This window comes from Scyliorhinus torazame, chromosome 7 (assembly GCF_047496885.1).
Source record: "Scyliorhinus torazame isolate Kashiwa2021f chromosome 7, sScyTor2.1, whole genome shotgun sequence".
Classification (NCBI taxonomy): domain Eukaryota; kingdom Metazoa; phylum Chordata; class Chondrichthyes; order Carcharhiniformes; family Scyliorhinidae; genus Scyliorhinus; species Scyliorhinus torazame.
The window spans coordinates 85,963,204-85,985,449 of NC_092713.1; positions in this window are offsets into that span (position 1 = coordinate 85,963,204).

Consider the following 22,246-nt stretch of genomic DNA (forward strand, 5'->3'; position numbering starts at 1 on the left):
ACCAGGATCTATCTCCTGGCTTGATGGTAATGGTAGAGTGGGGAAATATGCCGGGCCATGAGGTTACAGATTATGGGTGGTAAAATTCTGCTGTTGCTGATGGGCCACAGTGCCTCATGGATGCCTAGTTTTCAATTGCTCGATCTGTTTGAACCCTATCCCATTCAGCACAGTGGTAGTTCCGCAAAACACAATGGAGAGTGTCCTCAATGTAAATATGGCCTTTGTCTCCATCATTACTTTGCGGTGGTCACTCCTACCTATGTGGTCATGGAAAGATGAATCTGCAACAGGTAGATTGGAGAGGATGAGGACAAGTAGGTTTTTCCCTCTTGTTGGTTCCCTCAGCACCTGCTGCAGAACCAGTCTAGCAGCTATGTCCTTTAGGACTAAACCAACTCAGCCATCAGTGGTGCTACTGAGCGACTCTTGGTGATGGACATTGAGGTTCCCCCACCCAGAGTACATTCTGTGCTTTGCCACCTTCAGCGATTCTTCCAATTGCTGTTCAACATGGAGGACTTTGGCAGGTGGGGTAGAAGGGCGTGCTAATCCAGGTCAAGTGATTGGGTGCGGAGCACCGGAGCCAGCAAATGTGTCATGTAAGGAAAAGGGGAGAGGAGACAATGAGAGGTCCCAAGAAGTTTCTCAATAAGGGACAAGGGTGAGTGGACAGGGAGAGGGCCCAAGAACTGTCCCAGAGTAAGGGACAAGGGAGAAGGGACAGGGAGAGGTCACAAGAAGTGTACCAGGGCCGGGAAAGAAGACAGGGGACAGAAACAGATTCCAACTAAGTTAAGGAAAGGAAAAACAAGCTCCCAGTAGAGAATGGGCTATGAGGAGAGGCTTTAAGCGATGTTGGCTCGGGAAAGTCCCTGGCTGTCAAACAGGGTTCAGGAGAACCCCTGAAGATCTGAGAAGGCAACCAAAGGTTGACAACTCCATACTGCAGGACGTTGGGCAAAGGTACCCCTTTGGAATGGTGATGTACTGCTGGGAGCAGCCAAGAGCTGAAATTGTGCTTGTAAGTTGATGTTTTAGTGTACTCAGTAAATCAGTGGAACAATCTTAGAAGGCAAAATTGAATCCCTGTGCGGTGAGCAATCATTGAAGCCATCTGGCTGGGGGGAGGGGACGGGGATGGGGGGGGGGACTTTTGGAAAGAATTCCAAGGAGAGATCTTCAAAGGTAAAGATTGGAAACCCTTGTGAGAGAGCCAGAGTTTCAGTGAGATTGGTTGACTCATAGTTTAACGAACATCTGGGTCAGTTGGGAAATCCATGGAATCAATTTGGTTGCATCGGCCAACTATTATGCGATGTGGTTTGGCTGACCATAGTTTGCCTGTTAATTCACATGTACCTCACACTTACCCTGAATGTTAACGTATAAGATGGATATTGTGAATTGTTTTATCTTTCTGTCATGTGTAGTAAAGTTTATTTTTATACGTTAAAAGCTTGTGGAATCTTGTGGCTTTCTTCACCAAGCAAGTGTCTTCAATCATGAACTTTGTCTACTTTAAGCAAAACATTACTGGCCCCCTAACTGGATCTCCCCAACAGCTTTTGGTCTGGCCAAGGATCATGACATAATGACATCCCACCTTTCCATGTGGTGTAGGGGTTTCGAGAGATATTTGATAAGTTTCTGAACAAGAGATAATTAGTAACAATGAAAGGTTATAAAACTGGGTGTAACATTGTGGCATGGGTTGATAATGGTTGGGATGAAGGTTAAAAATAATACAAGAAAGAAAAGTCTCTGTTTTGTAGGATACACAAATTACTAGCATTTCGTACACAGATACAAAATGTAATAAACAGCCTAATGGAATTTTGGCCTTTATTTCAAGGGGATGGGTATACAGAAATGAGGCGTTGATGCTTCAATTGTACCAAGTCTGGTCTGGCCATGTCTGGAATGCTGCATTCAGTATTCTGGAGTCCTCTTGTGTTGTTGCAGCTCTGTCGCAGGCGCTCCCATATTGACCCTGGAGTCTAAAGCTGTCACCCTGCACCCTCCCTCAGTTACCTTCGACCTTCCCTCCAACAACCTTTACCCTCACTCCAACTTCCTTGACCTGCCCTCTGTTACCCTTAACTCTCAGGACCTCACCATTGACATTGGTCTGTAACCCTGCATCATCCGACAGTCATGCTTCATCTCCAATCCGTAGACATTGACCTTCCTTGTGTAGTCCAGCATCCCCACTCTCCCCCTACAATATGTGTTCCATGAGCCAGCCTCCCTCTCCTTTGGTCAGCTATGCCCCAATCCTGCCATCATACAATCTCACTGCAACAATGCCTCCCCTCCCATGATCCAACATAAACCCCCATGGAAGAATAGCAGCTCCTACTCAATCCAAATCCAAAGAGATGCTTGTCTAGTTGAAAGCCACCTCTAACCAGTCATGACTCTGAACGCAACTGTTTCTCATTCACTGCAGAACTTATCACAAAGGTACTATTTAATCTGGTGAAATGGTGTTTTAATGAGATGCAGGATATCTTAATACATTAAAAATAGGTTCCTGTTGCTTGCCATCGGGAAGATCAGTCCACCGTTAATCCACCGCAACCTTGATTCCCTATTTTCATCCCGTTGACATTTCAATTCCTGTACAATTCAATACGCTGACCCATCTCATTTCCCATCCATTGGCAGCACAAGATTCCGGCGGTTATGTGATTTATATGTTAATTAGTATGTAGACGGAGTTGATGTGAACAGGCTCAGTGGTAGGGGTGTGATAGAGGAAGATAGCAATGAGAATAAGAAAAAGAATAGCAAGAAGCTGATTCGTTATCCCGAGCAAGGGGATGGACCAGGCAACATTTAGGAAAAACTGGTGTTGACAATCTTGCAGAGCCTAGCTCAGAGACTTCTTTGCACCCCTTTAGTGGACCCACATACATAATTATGGAGGCAAGCTCTTTAAACCGTTGGTGACTGATTACCACATAGAGCCTGAATCCCCTTACAGCTTCAGGAGCAAGAAATCTTCGGGCATTCCACTGGCTGTGATTGGCCTACCATGGAAAAAAAGGAGGTCTTACCTTCACATGGAAACCTGGGAACCTCGGGAAACAATGGATTTCTCATTTAGCCACGTCCATGACATTTTCCAGAGGAGGAATTTTGGGGCTGGTTACGTTTTTATTTAGATACCACAGTCAAAGTTACTGGAGATATGGGGCGTCATTCTCCGACCCCACAGCGGGTCGGAGAATGGCTGTTGGCCGCCGTGAATCCCGCCCCCGCCGGTTGCCGAAGTCGCCGAAGGGAGAAAAGTCGGCGGGGCGTTAATGTCGCCGCTGCCGTCGGAGAATGGCATGGGTCTGCGCAAGGCAGCTGATTTTCGGCCTGCCGATATTCTCCCTTCCGGATGGGCCGAAGTCCCGTCGACGTGATGATCGTTCACGTCGACGTAAATTAAACCTCCTTTTCATCGGCGTGACCCTGTGCTCCAGGTTCACGCCAACCAGCGTGGAGGTGAGTGACGGCCTGGGGGGTTGGCTCTGGGCAGGCGATGGCGTGGCCGCAGTCTGAATGTGTGAGGAGAGGTGTGTCTCGGGTTGTGTGTGTGTGTGTGCGGCGGGGGGGGGGGGTGGTTAGAGTGGGCTGGGCTCCGGGGGAGTGCCGGGAGGGGGGTCCGTGCCAGGGAGGGGGATGGGGGTCCGTGCCGGGGAGGAGGTTGGGGGGGGGGGTCCGTGCCGGGGAGGGGGATGGGGGGGTCCGTGCCGGGGAGGAGGTTGGGGGGGTCCATGCCGGGGAGGGGGATGGGGGGTCCGTGCCGGGGAGGAGGTTGGGGTCCGTGCCGGGGAGGAGGTTAGGGGGGGTCCGTGCCGGGGAGGAGGTTGGGGTGGGGGTCCGTGCCGGGGAGGAGGTTGGGGGGGGGGGGTCCGTGCCGGGGAGGGGGTGCGAGGGCAAGTGAGTTGGTCCACCTGGCCAGGTGCCAGCCTCCAACAGTTGGACCCATGCGGTCCATGCGACCTGGCTGGGGGGAGGAGGGGATATGGGCAATGATGACATGTCGTCCTTCCCCTCCCCCACCAGGCCGTCATGTTTTCCGATCATCCAGCGATGTTGGCCGCCGTGGCAGCAGCCGCTAATGTCTATGTTGCCCTGGATGAGGAGGAGGAGGAGGAGGAGGAGGAGGAGCGTGCCAGAGAGGCGGCGCAGGCTGCCGCAGAGGGACAGGCGGCAGCCGCCCAGGCTGGAGGGACACCTGACCGACAGGACGAGGAGGGGGAGGAGGACGTCGAGGCCCCACGGCAACGGAGGCACCCGAGGGCGCCCCGTGTGTACCGGCCCCGGCAGTCATACCAGGACCTCACGGACCGGGAATGCAGGAGGAGACTCCGGCTGAGGCGGGAAACCGTGGCACACATCTGCCACCTGCTGGCACACCTGTCACCGCGTGGCACTGGCGGGGGACACCCTCTCCCCGTGTCCGTCAAGGTTACGGTGGCCCTGAACTTTTATTCAACGGGGTCATTCCAGGCACCGAGTGGGGACCTGTCCGGCATATCGCAGACATAGGTGCATCGGTGCATCCGGGCAGTGACAGATGCCCTATATGCCATGGCGCACCGCTACATCCACTTCCCTGTGGACCGGGCCAGCCAAGATGCCCGGGCCGTGGGCTTCTCTGCCGTGGCCGCGTTCCCCATGGTCCAGGGCGCGATTGATGGGATGCACGTCGCCGTGCGGCCACCTGCAGATAACAGGGCCGTGTTCACCAATAGGAAGGGAACCTATTCGATGAACATACAGGTGGTCTGCGACCACCGCATGATGATCCTGCACGTCTGCGCCCGTTACCCAGGCAGTGTACACGACTCATACGTGTTGTCGCGGTCATCCATCCCCGGCATGTACGAGGGACGCCATCCCCGGCTGAGGGGCTGGTTGCTGGGCGGCAGGGGCTACCCATTGCGATCGTGGCTGATGACGCCTATACGGAGGCCACGCAATGAGGCGGAGAACCGCTACAATGATGCCCATGTAGCGACAAGGGGAGTGATAGAGAGGTGCTTTGGCGTGCTGAAGATGCGTTTCAGGTGCCTGGACCTCTCTGGGGGCGCCCTCCAGTATCGGTCAGATAGGGTCGGCCGCATCACTGTGGTGTGCTGCGGCCTGCACAACATAGCCCAGCAGAGGGGCGATGTGCCGCAGGCAGAGGAGGGCGGAGTGGAGGAGCAGCAGGAAGAGGCGCAGTCCTCCCCAGATGAGGGGGATGGGGGTAATGGTCAGGGCAGACGGGGTAGACACAGGCGGGTGGCTGTCCACCATTACCGGCTGGCCCAGCGGGCACGGGACTGACTGATAGCCGCCCGCTTCACTGACTAGATGGGCGTGGGAATCGGGTAGTATGGCCACAGACCGCACACCATGGCAACAGCCGACCACCCCCACCCCCCACCCATCCACCCACCCAGCACCCTCACCCCCCTCCCCAACCCCACCCACCCCACCCGCATGCACACCACCCCCCCCCCCCCCCGCCCCCCCCATTGCCGATCCACCTGCGGCACAACGGGCCGGGCTCACACAGTTGCGGGTGGACGCGTGCCTATTGCAGGCCATGGAGGATGATGACAACCCGCCCTGCGGTGAGATCCTGGCCCCACATCGTTGGACTATGTCTGACCCATGGCCACAGTACCACCATCCACCCGGACCATCCCTGCATGCGGCTGTGACACTGCAGCGCACGGTCCCGTCCTCTGCCCGGGGGATGTTGATGGCGGCCCAGGGGGAAGGGGGCAGACTCACCTGGGGCTGAGGTAAGACCACCCCTCACACACACACACTTGCGCTCAACATACATGACACCCCCGCACGCTTTGGACAGAGCACAAAGGCAGCTTCTGTAGGTGTAACATTGACTTTAATAACCAAAGGAGTTCATGCACGTGCCCTAGCCCCTAAAACTCATCTGTGCCCTGCACCCGTGCCAACTTACTCAGTGTCTAATTGTTTGGCCTTACGGGCCCTTTGACTACGTCTACGTGGTTCCCCAGACGGTACAGCAGAACTGGAGGTGGACTCCTGTGATTCCTGCCCTCTGACACTGGATCCCTTTGGCGGCCGTTTCCTGGGGCGTCCTGGCCTAGATGGGCCAGGCTGCGGCCCGGGCGACTGGGATGGCGAGCTGCCAGCCTGTCCTGCCCGTTGCCCACCCGATGCACCTGGGACGGAAGGGGGGGAGTCCGAGGTGTCGCGGTGTTCCGGGACCTCCCCTACAGGGGGAGCCGGGGCGGACCACACCACCTCCTCCTCCCTCGGGGTGCCCGATGGCCCCCAGGCCTCTACATGGGTGGGGGATGCGAACGGACTGGCCATCCGACGCCCCCCCGACATCTGGCGCTGCCAGTCCTGGAGGCCTGTGCTGGTATCGACAGGGGTCTGCAGGTTTGCAGCCATGGAGCCCAGGGGGTTGGCAAACCCTGTCTGTGACAGTGCGACGCCGGCTCGCACATGGCCACTGGCGCCGATGCCCTCAGCGATGGCCTGCAGAGACTGGGCCATGGCCTGCTGAGACTGGGCCATGGCCTGCAGAGACTGGGCTATGGCGTTGAGCGCCTCTGCCATCTGGCGCTGGCACTGGCTCATGGCCTCCTGTGAGAGGGCAGCCATGTCCTGGGCCACAGACGCCGCCTGCACGGAAAGCCCCAGGCCTTGCAAACCGTTCCCCATGTCTGACACCGTCGCACCCATTGCCTCCACCGCGGACGCCACCCGTTCGGTGTCAGCATGGGTGGCACGCATGACCGGCACCACTCCCAGCTCCTGGACGTGGGTGGACTCCTCCACCTGCGACTGCAGCCGCCGCAAGCCGGCCGTCACCCTCTTCGCTCGTCTCCGGGTCGGTGGTTGCATCGGATCTATGTGTGGGTGTGGTAACTGCAGGAACCCGGGATCCATCTGGGCGGCAGATGTTCGCTTGGGCTGGGCTGCCCTCCGACTGCCCGGCCCCTCTGCTGCTCCTACCTCCACCTGCTGTACCGGGACGGCCGTGTTGTGCGCACCAGTGAGTGTACCAGACGCCTCATCACTAAAGTGCCCAACCGAGGTGAGTGTTTCTGCGATGGTGGAGGGTGTTGGTGACAGCAGTGGCGTTGTGTCATGCTCTTCGTCCCACTCTGAGTCCATGGCACTTTGGGGTGGGGGTTCGTCTCCACCCATCCACTCTGAGTCACTGTCCGGTATTTCGTCTTCCTGGGTAGTTCTTTCCCGGGTAGGGGTGTCCTGGGCAGTGTTGTCCCGGGTAGTGGTGTCCTGGATAGTGGTGTCCTGGGTAGTGGTGTACTGGGTAGTGGTGTCCTGGGTAGTGGTGTCCTGGGTAGTGATGTCCTGGCTCGGATGTGACGGGGGCCTGTGGCTGCCCCCCTCATCGCTGGGTGGTCGCTCCTGCACGTGACGGGGGTGTCGTCTCCCTGTTGCTCCAAGTCTCTCCGTCTCCCGTGGTGTACGAGGGGCATCCTGCGGGCGTCGCATGCTGGAGGGTCCGGGTCTCTCTATCTCCTGTGGCCTCTGAGGGGTATCCTGCGGGCGTCGCATGCTGGAGGGTCCGGGTCTCTCTGTCTCCCGTGGCCTCCAAGGGGCATCCTGCAGGCGTCGCATGCTGGAGGGTCCGGGTCTCTCTGTCTCCCGTGGCCTCCGAGGGGCATCCTGCGGGTGGTCTGCATCTGCGGGGATGGGTGCCTGGACGTTTGGTCCTGCGATACACAATGAAGCATGCATGGTTAGACATCAGGCAGTGATCAGGTGATATGGGGGAGGGGGATATAGGGGAGGGGGGATATGGGGACGGGCTGTCGGTGGCTCACTTGCTAGTACGCCCCCGACCTCTGCATCAGCAACCTCCCGGTCCTCAGGTCCGTCAGCCAGTTCCAGGGCCCTTTCCTCGTGTTCGGTCAGTGGCCTCTCATCAGTGGGGCCTCCTCCAGTCCGCACATGCTCCCTATTGTTGTGTGCGCGCTTCTCCTGTGGGGGGGGGGGGTGGCAGGGGTAAAAGGCAACACTGTTAGGCAGGTATATGAATGCACGCCATCGGTTGCGCGTGCATTGCAGAGGTTAAGGTTAGGGCTGGATTCACTTGGGGATATGGGGGATATGGGGGAGGGGGGATATGGGGGAGTGGGGATATGGGGGATATGGGGAGGGGGGATATGGGGGAGGGGGGATATGGGGAGGGGGATATGGGGGAGGGGGTATATGGGGGAGGGGGGATATGGGGGAGGGCAGATATGGGGGAGGGGGGATATGGGGGAGGGGGGATATGGGGGATATGGGGAGGGGGGATATGGGGGATATGGGGGAGGGGGGATATGGGGGAGGGGGGATATGGGGGATATGGGGGAGGGGGGAAATGGGCGATATGGGGAGGGGGGATATGGGGGAGGGGGATATGGGGGAGGGGGGATATGGGGGATATGGGGGAGGGGGGATATGGGGGAGGGGAGATATGGGGAGGGGGGATATGGGGGAGGGGGGATATGGGGGATATGGGGAGGGGGGATATGGGGAGGGGGGATATGGGGAGGGGGATATGGGGGAGGGGGTATATGGGGGAGGGCAGATATGGGGGAGGGGGGATATGGGGGAGGGGGGATATGGGGGATATGGGGAGGGGGGATATGGGGGAGGGAGGATATGGGGGAGGGGGGATATGGGGGATATGGGGGAGGGGGGAAATGGGCGATATGGGGAGGGGATATGGGGGAGGGGGATATGGGGAGGGGGGATATGGGGGATATGGGGAGGGGGGATATGGGGAGGGGAGATATGGGGAGGGGGGATATGGGGGAGGGGGGATATGGGGGAGGGGGGATATGGGGGATATGGGGGAGGGGGGATATGGGGAGGGGGATATGGGGGATATGGGGGAGGGGGGATATGGGGGAGGGGGGATATGGGGGAGGGGGGATATGGGGGAGGCTCACCCTGCCTACTCTGACGAGGTCGTTCACCTTCTTGTGGCACTCGGTGCCTGTCCATGGTGTCAGGGCCGCAGCGGTGACGGCCTCTGCCACTTCCCTCCACAGACGCCGGCTGTGGCGTGGGGCAACTCTGCGGCCGTGCCCGGGATACAGGGCGTCCCTCCTCTGCTCCACCGCGTCCAGGAGCGCCTCCACATCCCGTGACTCGAACATCGGGGCTGAGCGGCGGCCAGCCATCCAGTCGGGTGTTCCGGTCGGGTGTTCCGGTCGGGTGGGGGGAGCAGCGCGGCCTTATGAGCCGTCATGCCGTACGGCGCGTATGACGCTGCACGGCGTGAACCACGTGCGCAAGCGCAGATCCCGTTACGTCGCTGCTAGCCCATTTCGGGCCGGAGACTTTCGACCCATTTTTCCGACGTGACGCAAGTCGGATTTGCGCCGTTTTTTGCGCCGATCGGCGGACTTTCCGCCGATAACGGAGAATTTCGCCCATGATCTTACTGTGATCACATGTGACATCTAATGACTTGCATGAGTGAGGTGAGGTAATGCAAGGTTTGATCAAAGAGAGAGAATTTGAAGAGATGATTGAGGATGGGAATGGATAGAGAGAGCATTCTAGAATTCAGGGCTTTAATGGCTGAAGGCACCATTGTCAATCGTACAGTGAAAGGAACAAGGGGGAAGTTTTAACTTCTGTCACCCAAAAGATTGGGTTGAGGGAGGTCCAATCCCAAGTAAAATTAATCCATGACCACAGGCACCAGAGTCCTTTAGAGCCATCTCTCAGGCGGGTGTGTGTGTGGTGCGAGGTGGGTTGGTGGTTGGTGAAATGCGATTGGGTGGGGTGGTCTGATGCCCGACCTCCGGTATGGATCCAGTCCCAAGGGTGAAGGGGAAGCTTATCTCTGTCACTTGGACGGGGTACCTGATCCCAGTTGTTGGATTGCTGATACCGGCGAGAAGGTGTGGGGTTTTAACTGCAAAGTGAAGTCCAATCCAAGGGGGTTCTGATTGTTAGAAGTTGGGGTCCTGAATAAATAAAAAAGAACTCTCATCGAGCGGGTGTCTTCTGCATTTTGTAGGATTTTCTAAACAGCAGTGATTGCCTCTCTTTCAAAACACTTCTGCATAGCCGCACGGTAGCACAGTGGTTAGCACTGTTGCTTCACACTGCCAATGACGTGGGTTCGATTCCCAGCTTGGGCCACTGTGCGTGGGGAGTCTGCACATTTTCCCTGTGTCTGCGTGGGTTTCCTCCGGGTGCTCTGGTTTCCTCCCGCAAGTCCCGAAAGACCTGCTTGTTAGGTGAATTGGACATTCTGAATTCTCCCTCAGTGTACCCGATCTGGTGCCGGAATGTGGCAACTGGGAGATTTTCACAATAAATATTATTATTTGTTCAAGCTGCCATGTTGACATTCCTGAGTTGTTAGATGGCGTCCTGCACATCCCCTTATCTTCCTAATGTTTAGAAAAGACGAAGATATAACACTGAGCAGGATGCAAACAGAATAAAGGACCTTGACAGGAAAACAGGGGGAGGGATCGCAACCACCCTGTCAGTCTGAGCACCTGCCCGTAACCATTGGTCTGAAGGCTTGAGAAGGGAGATTGACAGTGGATAAGCTTCCATCCCTTAGAAATATGGGATGTGAATGGGTGCATAGGAGGAAAAGGGGATGAACTATTGCCTGAGAGAAGACCAAGAGCGTTCTGACCTCTCAGCCAAACAGAGGGAAAGGCAAATAAGGAAAGGAACACCGCTGTCTACAATCAGTGAAGGACAGTCACCCCCTCCACCTGTGGCTGCAGCAATTTCTCCATCTCCAGGACTGGTAAATTGTCATGGGTAATGTCTTTTTTTTGTCAAATTCATTAATCTATCATATCTAAACTGTTGCTTCTTAATCAGTTTAATTCACCATCTTAAAATTACTTCAGACTACTCGACTACCTATTTAGGTATCTGTAGTTCCCAAACCCCTGTAGACCTTACCTGAAGGTTTGAGGAGCTCAGAGTGCTGGGAGAATCATCGAATAATAGAATTTACAGTGCAGTAGGAGGCCATTCAGCCCATCGATTCTGCACCGGCCCTTTGAAAGAGCACTCCACTTAAGCCCACGCCTCCACCCCATCCCCGCAACCCAGTAACCCCACCTACATTTTAGCCACTAAGGGGTTATTTAGCATGGCTAATCCACCTAACCTGCACATCTTTGGACTGGGAGGAAATCGGAGCAGCTGGAGAAAACCCATGCAGACACGGGGAGAAAGTGCAAACTCCACACAGACAGACACCTGAGGCCGGTATTGAACCTGAGACCCTGGAACTTTGAGGCAGCAGTGTTAACCATTCGGATTCCTCTTGATCCACGAAGAGTGCTTCCCAAAAGTCCCTTACGACACCATCACAGCAGCTGATTGTGGGGAATGTATAATTACTGATAATTATCCAGATAATAACATAACACCGCTGTGTTATGTTATTAACCCTGTGGGCTATACCTATGGGCCATTGTGTGGCTTCATCCACAGGGGATATGTTGGGGCATGTACGGGCTCCACCCATGGCTCCACCCCCTTTACAGGAGGTATAAGAGCTGCCGACCTGCGGGGCCGCCTTCAGTGTTGTACCGGTCACAGGCAGGCTCAGTTCTAAGCTGATTAAAACCACGGTTTACTTCTCCATGTGTCTTCGAGTGAATTGATGGTCGCATCACTGATGGATTTCTTAGGGCCAGGCACTCCCTGGTCAGCCACAGCAAAACCGGCAAAGATTGAACCCAAAGATTCCACTTTCATTAACATGTTTAAAATGTCTTCTACCTCCTGGGAGCAGGTTGGTTGCTGCCCAATGCCTCATCCGGTCAGTTGGAAGTGGTTTCCTGAAATATTTGCATTTTTTAATTCATTTAACCAACCCCTAGTCAACACCCAGTCCAATCTGCTCATTCATGTTAAAATCCACTCCACCCTCCCAACGATCAGCCGGATTTGTAAGAGCAGAGTTTGTAAACTTGGGTGCAAGACTGGAGAAAGCTGTCTAATTAGGATGTGGTGAGGGTTTAAGTGAACCAGTACCGTGTCATCTAGCACCCTGGCCAACAGTTACTCTCTGGCATTTTCTCCCCATACCACGGGGGCGATTCTCCAATATGGAGGCCAAGTGTTTGCGCCATCGTGAAGGCAGTCGCGTTTCACGACGGCGCGAACCGGGCCCGGGTACGACGGATTCGGACCCCTATAGGGGGCCAGCATGGCGCTGGAGCAGTTCACGCCGCTCCAGCCTCCTTTGGCGGCGCCAAATGGGCGCCGCACCAACCCGCAAATGCGCAGTTGGGCCGCGCCAACCTGCACATGCACGGGGGAGTTCCTTAGCACGCTGGCCCTGACCAACATGGCGTCGGTGTTCAAGGGCTGGCCACGCCAGAAAGTAGGCCCGGGAGGGGGCGGAGAGGCCAGCTCGCCGATCGGTGGGCCCCGATCGCGGGCCAGACCCCATCGGAGCCCCCCCCCGGTGAAGGAGCCCCCCTCCCACCCCGACAGGCCCCCCCCCCCCCCCGACCATTCTCGCTGATTCCCGCCGGCAGCGACTCGGGGTGAACGGCGCCGGCGGGACTCTGTCGTATCGGTGTGACCGTTTGGCCCATCCAGGCCGGAGAATGGGTGGCCCTGCCAAGTCCAGTGCCGCACCAAACGCGCCGGCGCAAATGGCGGCGATTCTCTGCACCATGGAGAATCGCACGCCGGCGTCGGGGCGCGGTTGCGGCGATTCTCCGGTCAGACGCGCGGCTCGGAGAATCGCCCCACACATCTCCAGTCTAGTATGTATTGCATTTATATCTTTCTTCATGGCTTGAACCTGAGAAATGATAAGAGAGGAATAGCAGAATTTCGAATATATCAGTAATGAAATAGTGGGGGCGATTCTCCAATATGGAGCCCAAGTGTCCGCGCCGTCGTGAACGCCGTCGCGTTTCACGACGACGCGAACCGGGCCCGGATACGACCGATTCTGGCCCCCACAGGGGGCCAGCACGGCGCTGGAGCGGTTCAAGGCTGAGAAATTGGAGAAGCGCAAAAGGGAAACGACTGAATGAAAAGAAAAAAAATATATATTTTGGGTTTAAAATGTTTTAAGTTAATTCTCTAACGTCCAACATCCTTTCTCTCACCTTGACAGGTGAAGGCTATCGAGAGTTACTGAGACAGAGGGAACTGTTATTTTAATGATCTATTTCCCAAAAGCTAATGACTTAACCATTGATGCTGTTCTACTTAATGAGCTGGGATTACAGTTGGATCCTTATCATGTTTCAAACACTCCTAGTTAGTGTTCATGCATAAAATGTAAGGAGGGACGGCATTCCTGAATCTTCAATAGGTGCAAAACTAGTGAAATTAGGGTCAATTTAGTGGACCGACCTTTTGCAACCATTAGATGCTGAAAAGATAGTCAGCCCCAAATTAGAAACCATGATATTTCAGGCACCAATGTTAGATGCGTACAATGGGAGTTGTGCAAATGAAGGGTCAAATGTCTGCTTATGAACCTATCTGGGCAACACTGGCTGGAGGAGAATTTGGAGAATAAAAGTAAAGCGTTGATCAGAATGAACACAGCATCTAGTTGCAGTAGAAATCAACGGCAGTGAAGTTGAAACAAAATGTAAGGCAGACCCAACATATGTGAAAAAATAAAGACTAATACGGGAAGAGAAAGGGAGGTCTTATCCATTTTTGAGCAATTCCACAGGAAGTAACTATTTTATTATCCATTTGGTGTGCCATTGTATAATGCTCATGCCAGCGTAAGATTAATTCTGATGCATTGTGAGGAACACCATGGAGATTTCCTAGTGTGATAAAATGTCAGATGATAAATTAGCTCCCTCTAAGAATTCCCAGCATAATGGCAGTTCATCTATTTTTTAATGTGGTGATGTTACATCAAATATCTGACATGAGCAGACCCGATATCCTCCTCTGTCTAGTATCAGTAGGTCTTTCCCTGTTCTGTATTTAATCAGAATCTCCTGAAAATGCAGTAACGGTTATTGGAACAATGGATCGATTTGTTTCATGGTGACGTTATTGTTTAATTGTTCATCTTGAGTGGTTTATTGAGGATGCAATGCAGCATTACCTTCAAACTGATTGTTGCCACTTTTTGAGCTGATAAATTGAAAACGAGAACAAAAGTCCTTTCCTTTGTTTGGGAATTTGTTCATATTAGTTGATTTTGATAGAATAAAATCAACATGAAATGATTTATGTCTTGTGCCTAAAAATGATAATTTATGGATTAAAAATGAGGATTATGAGTTTTTTAAACTGTTGGATTACAGTGACATGAAATGTTCTTAACTGGAAACCTCACAAAGCCAGAGTTTCTACAATGCTACAATGTGATTTCTACACAACAGGTTATATCCCTAAAATTGAAAGGTTTGATTGAAAGGAAATTATGCACTCTGCATAAATATCTCTCATCTAATTGTGGTGATGGATCTCAATACAGTAGGTACACACTTTTGTAAGTGACGTTAATGAATGACACATGCATGTGTGTGTGTATAAAATTGTTCAGTGAGTGTGCATGCTTGTGTGTCACCTCTGAGTTATTTTCTATTCTTTCATGGGATTTGGACATCACTGGCATGGCCAGCATTTGTTGCCAGCTGGCCCTGAGAAGGTGGTGGTGAGCCACCTTCTTGAACTGCTGCAGTCCATGGGGTGTGGGTACTTTTACAATACTGTCAGCAAGGTTGTTCCAGAATTTTGATCGAGTCACAGTGAAGGAACAGCAAAATAAGGCAGAATCTTGTTGAGGCATCACTTGTTGGTTGGATAGATGGCAAGATGGCTTCCATCTGGGAGCGCCTGCAGAACCATAACACAAGTGTGCAGGTTGTGTTCGTGGGATGGGAGTTCCAGGGAGAGGAATAAAAGGGTTCAGCAGCAGGGGCAGGAGGCTGGCTCTTAACAGAACCCCCATTCCAATGTCCAGCCCCTCATTTAGGCACTGAGTGTCTTTGATTGAGGGGTGTCACTCTTCCCCGATGGCAAAAAGCTGACCAGAGGGTTTTGTCTGCCATGCACACCAAATGGCAATTAGCCCACCTGCTGCTGGGTTAATACCAGCAGTGGCAGGATAAGGCCTTTAAGTAATCAGCAATGGGCCACTTAAGGGGCTGAATTGGTGGTGGAGTGGGATGGTCGATGAGGGCAGAGTTGGGAAGGCACCAAGGACCTGGTATGCCACTCTCCCATCTAATTAAATGCCCTTTCTGCCTCCAGGCTCACCATGGCGCAGCTGCACAGTGATTAGCATTGTTACTTCACAGCGCCAGGGTCCCAGATTCAATTCGCAGCTTGGGTCACTGTCTGTGTGGAGTCTGCACATTCTCCCCGTACCTGTGTTGGTTTCCTCCGGGTGCTCCGGTTTCCTCCCACAAGTCCTGAAAGATGTGAGGCGGGATTTTCTGACCCCCCGCCGGGTCGGAGAATCGGCGAGGGGCGGCGTGAATCCCGCCCCTGCCGGCTGCCGAATTCTCCGGCGCCTGGGTATTGGCGGGGGCGGGAATCGCGGCGCGCCAGTCAGCCACTGATGGCAGCGGCCCCCCCGGCGATTCTCCGGCCCGCGATGGGCGGAGTGGCTGCCCGTTTTTGGCGGGTCCTGCCGGCGTAAATCACAACAGGTCCTTACCGGCAGGACCTGGGTCCACGGGCGGCCTGCAGAGTCCTCGGGGGGGTGCGGGGGGGAACTGGCCCCGGGGGGTGCCCCCACGGTGGCCTGGCCCGCAATCAGGGCCCACCGATCCGCGGGGGGGCCTGTGCCGTGGGGGCACTTTTTCCCTCTGCAACGGCCGCGGTCAACCTCCGCCATGGCCGGTGCAGGGAAGAACCTCCCTGCGTATGTGCTGGGATGATGCCAGCACACGCTGGCGCACCCGTGCATGCGCCAACTCATGCCAGCTGGCGGTGGCCCTTTGGCGCCAGTTGGTGTGGCGCCAAGCCCTTCCGTGTCGGCTGGCGCGGCGCCGAACACTCCGGTGCCGGCCTAGCCCCTGGAGGTGCAAAGGATTCCGCACCTTCGGGGCGGCCCGACGCGGGAGGGGCTCACGCCACTCTTTGCCGCCGGAGTGGCCCGCCCCCGGTTCGCGGAGAGTCCCGCCCGTGATGTTAGGTGATTTGGACATTCTGAATTCTCCCTGAATGTACCCGAACAGGCGCCAGAGTGTGGCGACTAGGAGATTTTCACAGTAACTTCATTGCAGTGTGAATGTAAGCCTACTTGTGACAATAATAAATATTATTACAAGCGAGAGCAGAATAATCCGCGTATCATTCTGAATCAGGATGATATGTGACTTGGAGGGGAACTTGCAGGTGTGCTGTTCCCATGCATCACGTCTTGTCTTTCTTGTCCTTGTCATGGGTTTGGAAGGTGCTGTCGAAGGAGCCTTGATAAGTTGCTGCAGTGCCTTTTGCATGTGGTCTACACTACTGCTACTGTGTGTCGGTGATGGTGTGAATGTTTAAGGTAGTGGATGGAGTGCTGTTCAAGTGGACTGCTTTGTCTGGATGGTGTGGAGTTTCTTACATGCTTTTGGAGCTGCACTCATCCAGGCAAGTGGAGAGTATTCCACCACGTTCCGGACTTGTGCCTTGTGGACAGGCTTTGGGGAGTCAGGAGGTGAGTTACTTTCCACAGAATTCCTAGTCTCTGACCTGCTTGTGTAGCTATAGTGGGCGTCATTCTCCGACCCCCCGCCGGGTTGGAGAATCGCCGGGGGCTGCCGTGAATCCCGCCCCCGCCGGTTGCCGAAGTCTCCGGCACCGGATATTCGGCGGGGGCGGGAATTGGGCTGCGCCAGTTGGCGGGCCCCCCCCACTCGATTGGATGGGCTGAAGTCCCGCCGATAAATTGCCTGTCCCACCGACGTGGATTAAACCACCTTTTGAACGGCGGGACAAGGCGGCGTGGGCGGGCTCCGGGGTCCTTGGGGGGGGGGGGGGGCGCGGGGCGATCTGGCCCCGGGGGTGCCCCCACGCTGGCCTGGCCCGCAATTGGGGCCCACCGATCCGTGGGCGGGCCTGTGCCGTGGGGGCACTCTTTCCCTTCCGCCTCCGCCACGGTCTCCACCATGGCGGAGGTGGAAGAGACTCCCTCCATTGCGCATGCGTGGGAAACTGTCAGTGGCCGCTGACGCTCCCGCGCATGCGCCGCCCGGGGATGTCATTTCCGCGCCAGCTGGCGGGGCAACAAAGGCCGTTTCCGCCAGCTGGCGGGGCGGAAATTCCTCTGGCGTCGGCCTAGCCCCTCAATGTTGGGGCTCGGCCCCCAAAGATGCGGAGCATTCCGCACCTTTGGGGCAGCGCGGTGCCCGACCTATTTGCGCCGTTTTGGGCGCCAGTCGGCGGACATCGCGCCGTTTCCGGAGAATTTCGCCCAGTATGTATATGGCTGTCCAGTTCAGTTTCTTTTTTTAAATAAATTTAATGTACCCAATTATTTTTTTCCAATTAAGGGACAATTTAGAGTGACCAATGCACCTACCCTGCACATCTTTGGGTTGTGGGGGTGAGACTCACATAGACACGGGGAGAATGTGCAAACTCCACACAGACAGTCAACCAGGGCTGGGATCGAACCTGGGACTTTGGCGCTGTGAGGCAGCAGTGCTAACCACTGCGTCACTGTGCCGCCCGGTTTCTGGTCAATTATTGATAGTGGAGGATTCAGTGACGGCAATACCATTGAATGTCAAGGGCAATTGGTCATTGTCCATGTTATGTATCAGAGACAACATCCCTGTTGGTAAAACGCTCACTTTAAGTGATCTAACTCTAAAAGCTGCTGTGGAAATTGCCACATCAATGGAGCTTGCAACAAAAGAAGCTTCATAGATAGGAACTGGAGCGAAGATCCACAAAATGGATACCTCAAGGAACAAGGCTGCAATGGTGCTACCATATCCTTCATGTACCCAGGTTGGACACTCAGCCAGGGAATGCTGGAGTAAAACAAATACATGCAGGAAGGATCGCATTGCCAAGGCATGTTGGGCTCGGAAAACTTCTCCTACACCAAGATTGTGCAAGAGAAGAAAAAAATCTAAACAGACTAGTTATGTCTATCAACGAGTAGACAAAGCTCAAGATCACTCAAAAGACCAAAGTAACCAAGCTACTGCAGGAACTGAAGCTAGGGGTCTTGTCAATTTGGGGCAATTAAACAATGTTTTTGGACATATCCAAAACTCGAAGATCAATGAAATTAAAATGGATATGGGTGCAGCAATATCGTTAATACCTGAGACAATTTATCATCAAAAGCTGAAGCATTTGCCTTTACAACTGTCAGATGTGATCCTAAGGACGTACACCGAAGAGGTTGTACCATTAAAAGGTTGCATCATAGTGAAAGTAGAAGTCAATGGGCGGATAGCGAAGTTGCCTCTTCACATTGTCTGTGGCAGTTTTCCGCAGAAATTCAGTCAAGTTGATTTTTCACAGGCACATCTGCAGATGGATATGGCTGCCAAATCACAGCCACTATTCACCATCGTAACGCACAAAGGTCTGTTTCATTAAGGGCCCCACGGTAGCACAGTGGTTAGCGCAGTTGCTTCACAGCTCCAGGATGTCAAGTTCGATTCCCGGCTTGGGTCACTGTCTGTGTGGAGTCGGCACGTTCTCCCCGTGTGTGCATGGATTTCCTCCGGGTGCTCCGGTTTCCTCCCACAGTCCAAAGACGTGCAAGTTAGGTGGATTGGCCATGCTAAATTGTCCTAAGTGTCCAAAAAGGTTAGGTTGGGTTGTGGGGATAAAGGGGATAGGGTGGAAGTGTGGGGCTTAAGTAGGGTGCTCTTTCCAAGGACCGGTGCAGACTCGATGGACTGAATAGCCTCCTGCACTGTAAATTCTATGATTCTATGATTACAGAAGCTTTCCTTTTGAAATAACATTTGCTCCTGCTCTTTTGCGAAGGTCCATGGATCAATTTCTAAGTGGGCTGAATGGAGTGCAATGTTATTTAGATGACATACTCATCACCGGTTTGAGTGAACAGGAACACTTGGAGAATTTGGAAGCTACCCTGAAGCGTTTACAGAGCTACAAGCTGAGAGTTAAGAAGGAAAAGTGTGACTTTTTCAAGTTGTCTAGATTGGATTATGGACAAAGATGGTTTACTCAAGGAGCAATCTTAGACTAACCATGTCCTCAAAATGTGACACAATTAAGGTCACTTTTAGGATTGATCAATTATTACGGCAAATTTAGCAACACGATTGAAGCCTTTACACACTTTGCTATGGAACTGGCATACACTGGCATTGGTCAGAATGATGTGAGGATGCATACAATGAGGTGAAAGAAGCTTTGCAGAAGTCAGAGCTGTTGGCTCATTATAATCCCAAGATGAAGTTGCAACTTGCTTGCGATGCCTAACCCCATGGGATTTGTGCAGTTATCTCGCACATAGTGCCTTCAGGAGATGAACGACTGATAGTGTTTGCTTCACAAACTCTTACTAGTGCAGAATCAAATTATGCTCAGCTAGAAAAAGAGGCTTTGAGCATCAATTTTGGAGTAATAAGGCTCCACCATTACCTTTATGGGTGTCATTTCACTCTTTTGCCAGATCATCAAGCCTTGACCATAATCTTTGGGCTGTACAAAATATACCTTCTTTGGCAGTTATGTTACAAAGATGGTCATTGCTGTTGTCAGCACACACCATAATATCGAATATTTCAGTCAGAGTAGCATGCAAATGCTACTGCTTTGTCACAATTGCCGTTACAAGTCAAGCATGAACCTGAAGAACATTTTGTCAACATCCTGTATTTCTCTCTCATGGATAGTGTACCTGTGACTCCTTCTCAAGTTCAGAGATACCCAAGGACTGATCCAGTGATGGGGAAGGTGATGGACGTGGTCCAAAATGGAACGCTGCCAGATATCCATTGGAAAAATCCAGCTCTCAAGCCCCACATCACTCAAAGACTTGAGTTGACAGTGCCGAATGGCGTTCTAATATGGGGAATCCGTGTGATTATTGCTCCATGTTTGCAAAGTAGAGTCCTTGACAAACTGCATGAGGAACATCTTGGTGTGGTAAGGATTAAGGAATTAGTATGCAGTCATTTTTGGTGGCCAGGAGTTAGACACTCAAATTGAAGAGAAAATAGGGCAATGTCAATCCTGAGAAAAACGCTCCACCATTACAAACCATCACATTATGGGTACCTGCTGTGATCCGAGCAAAGACAGGTCTAATATCATATATCGTACATACAGACAATGAAAGAGTTAGGCGATGTCATGCTGATGCAGCCATGGCAGAGAATACACATCGATTATGCTGGTGCACAGGAGGGTCACATGGTCTTAGCGATTGTGATCGCACACTCTAATGGGCGGAAGTCGTGATAATGAAGTCAACGACGACTGAGTAGACTATTGAGAAGCTAGACGAAATATTAACAACATTTACAACATATTAACATTTATTGTTAATGACAATGGTATTCCGTTTACTGCAAAGGAGTTTGATAATTACTTGAAGGGAAATGGCATACACTATATCAAGTCAGTTGAAATGAAATGAAATGAAAATCGCTTATTGTCACATGTAGGCTTCAAATGAAGTTACTGTGAAAAGCCCCTAGTCGCCACATTCCGGCGCCTGTTCGGGGAGGCTAGTACGGGAATTGAACCGTGCTGCTGGCCTGCCTTGGTCTGCTTTCAAAGCCAGCGATTTAGCCCAGTGTGCTAAACCAGCCCAGTTCCATATTATCGTTCAATGAATAGATTGGCCGAAGGTTTTGTGCAATCATTAAAGCATTCTATCAAAGCTTTGAAGGACTAGAAGACATTGGCAAGAAGAGTAAACAAATTCCTAATGTCTTACAGGAAATTACGCATGCTACAATGAAGAGTTCACCAGAAATGCTGGCGGTCCCCCCACAGGGACCCCTATAATTGGGAGACCCCCAAAGGCTCTCCTGTAATAGGGGACCCCCTAGGGACTCCTGTATTAGGAGATCCCTTGGGTTCTCTGTAATAGGGGGACCTCCCCCCCCAGGGACACCCTACCAAAGGGACCCCCCCCACGGACCCCCACATCCCCACACAAAGTCCCTCATCCCAGAAAAGCAACCCCTGTCTGGAAGCTAGCGAACAGTCCAGACAGGAGCAGTGAGAGGAATTACAGCTGTAACACTTACCTTGCAGCTCTACCTGCCCATTCCTGGAAGGGGAACAATTGTCACCTGTCTCTAGTCCCCACAGATTCATTAGCTGCATGCCATTCATAGCTTTCTAGGCATGGTCTGTGATTGACAGCTTCTACAAACCATCTGCAGCTTTGATTCATTCATCTCCTTCATGGTTCAGTGGCCTAAGTGGTGAAACCCCAATGTTTGTAAACATTGACCACATCAAAGAGAGATAAGTGCAGTGAAGTCAGAGGGTTGAGTGACTGTACTGCACTGTGGGGGGTCTCTGTATCACTAGGGATGGGGGCTGGTTGGGTAGCGTAACTCCTGTACTTGGGGATGGAGGGGCATCGAGGCAATCTGGGGGTTGGAGGCTGCTGAGCATTGTTGGGGCGAGGGGGGGGGCGGAGCTGATTTGCGGTATGGGGCTGGGGGCTAGGTGGCTGGCTGCTGGACCTTACTATTTAGCCACCGCTCTGGATGGCGGCTCGATAGCGGGATTCCCTGAATTGCTTACCGGTTTGTGCTCCCACGGGCTATTGTAAACTGGTTGCAATTCAGCTCCGGCGAGAGAAGATAGGGCTGGGTTCTCCGTTTCTGTGGCTAAGTGTTGGTGCGGGCATAGGAACTGTGGCGTTTTACGATGCCAAAAGAGGCACCGAACCCTCACTGATCCCGCATCGGGTGAGGGGCTAGCAGCAGCGCCGGGTAAAACTCCCGGTTCCCACGCCAAAAACGGCTGGAAAATGGCTTGGGTCCCTGGCCGTGCATGCGCACGGCAATGAATTGCAGCGGCCGCACTGTACAACATGGTGCCGGCCATGCGCGGACCCGACCTGCCAAATACGGCCTGGCAGGACAACCCCTGGCCACCCTCTGGCCACCCCCCATAGTCTCCCCAGCCCTCGCGAAAACCACCCCCGGCCAGCAGAATGGCTCTCGGCCGACACAGTCCACAGCCACCACGCCAGGTTCCCGACCGCTCAGGCCACACGTCAACCGCGCGGCTGGGTACTCGGCCCATCGGTGCGGAGAATCGGGGGGGCCTTCCGATGATC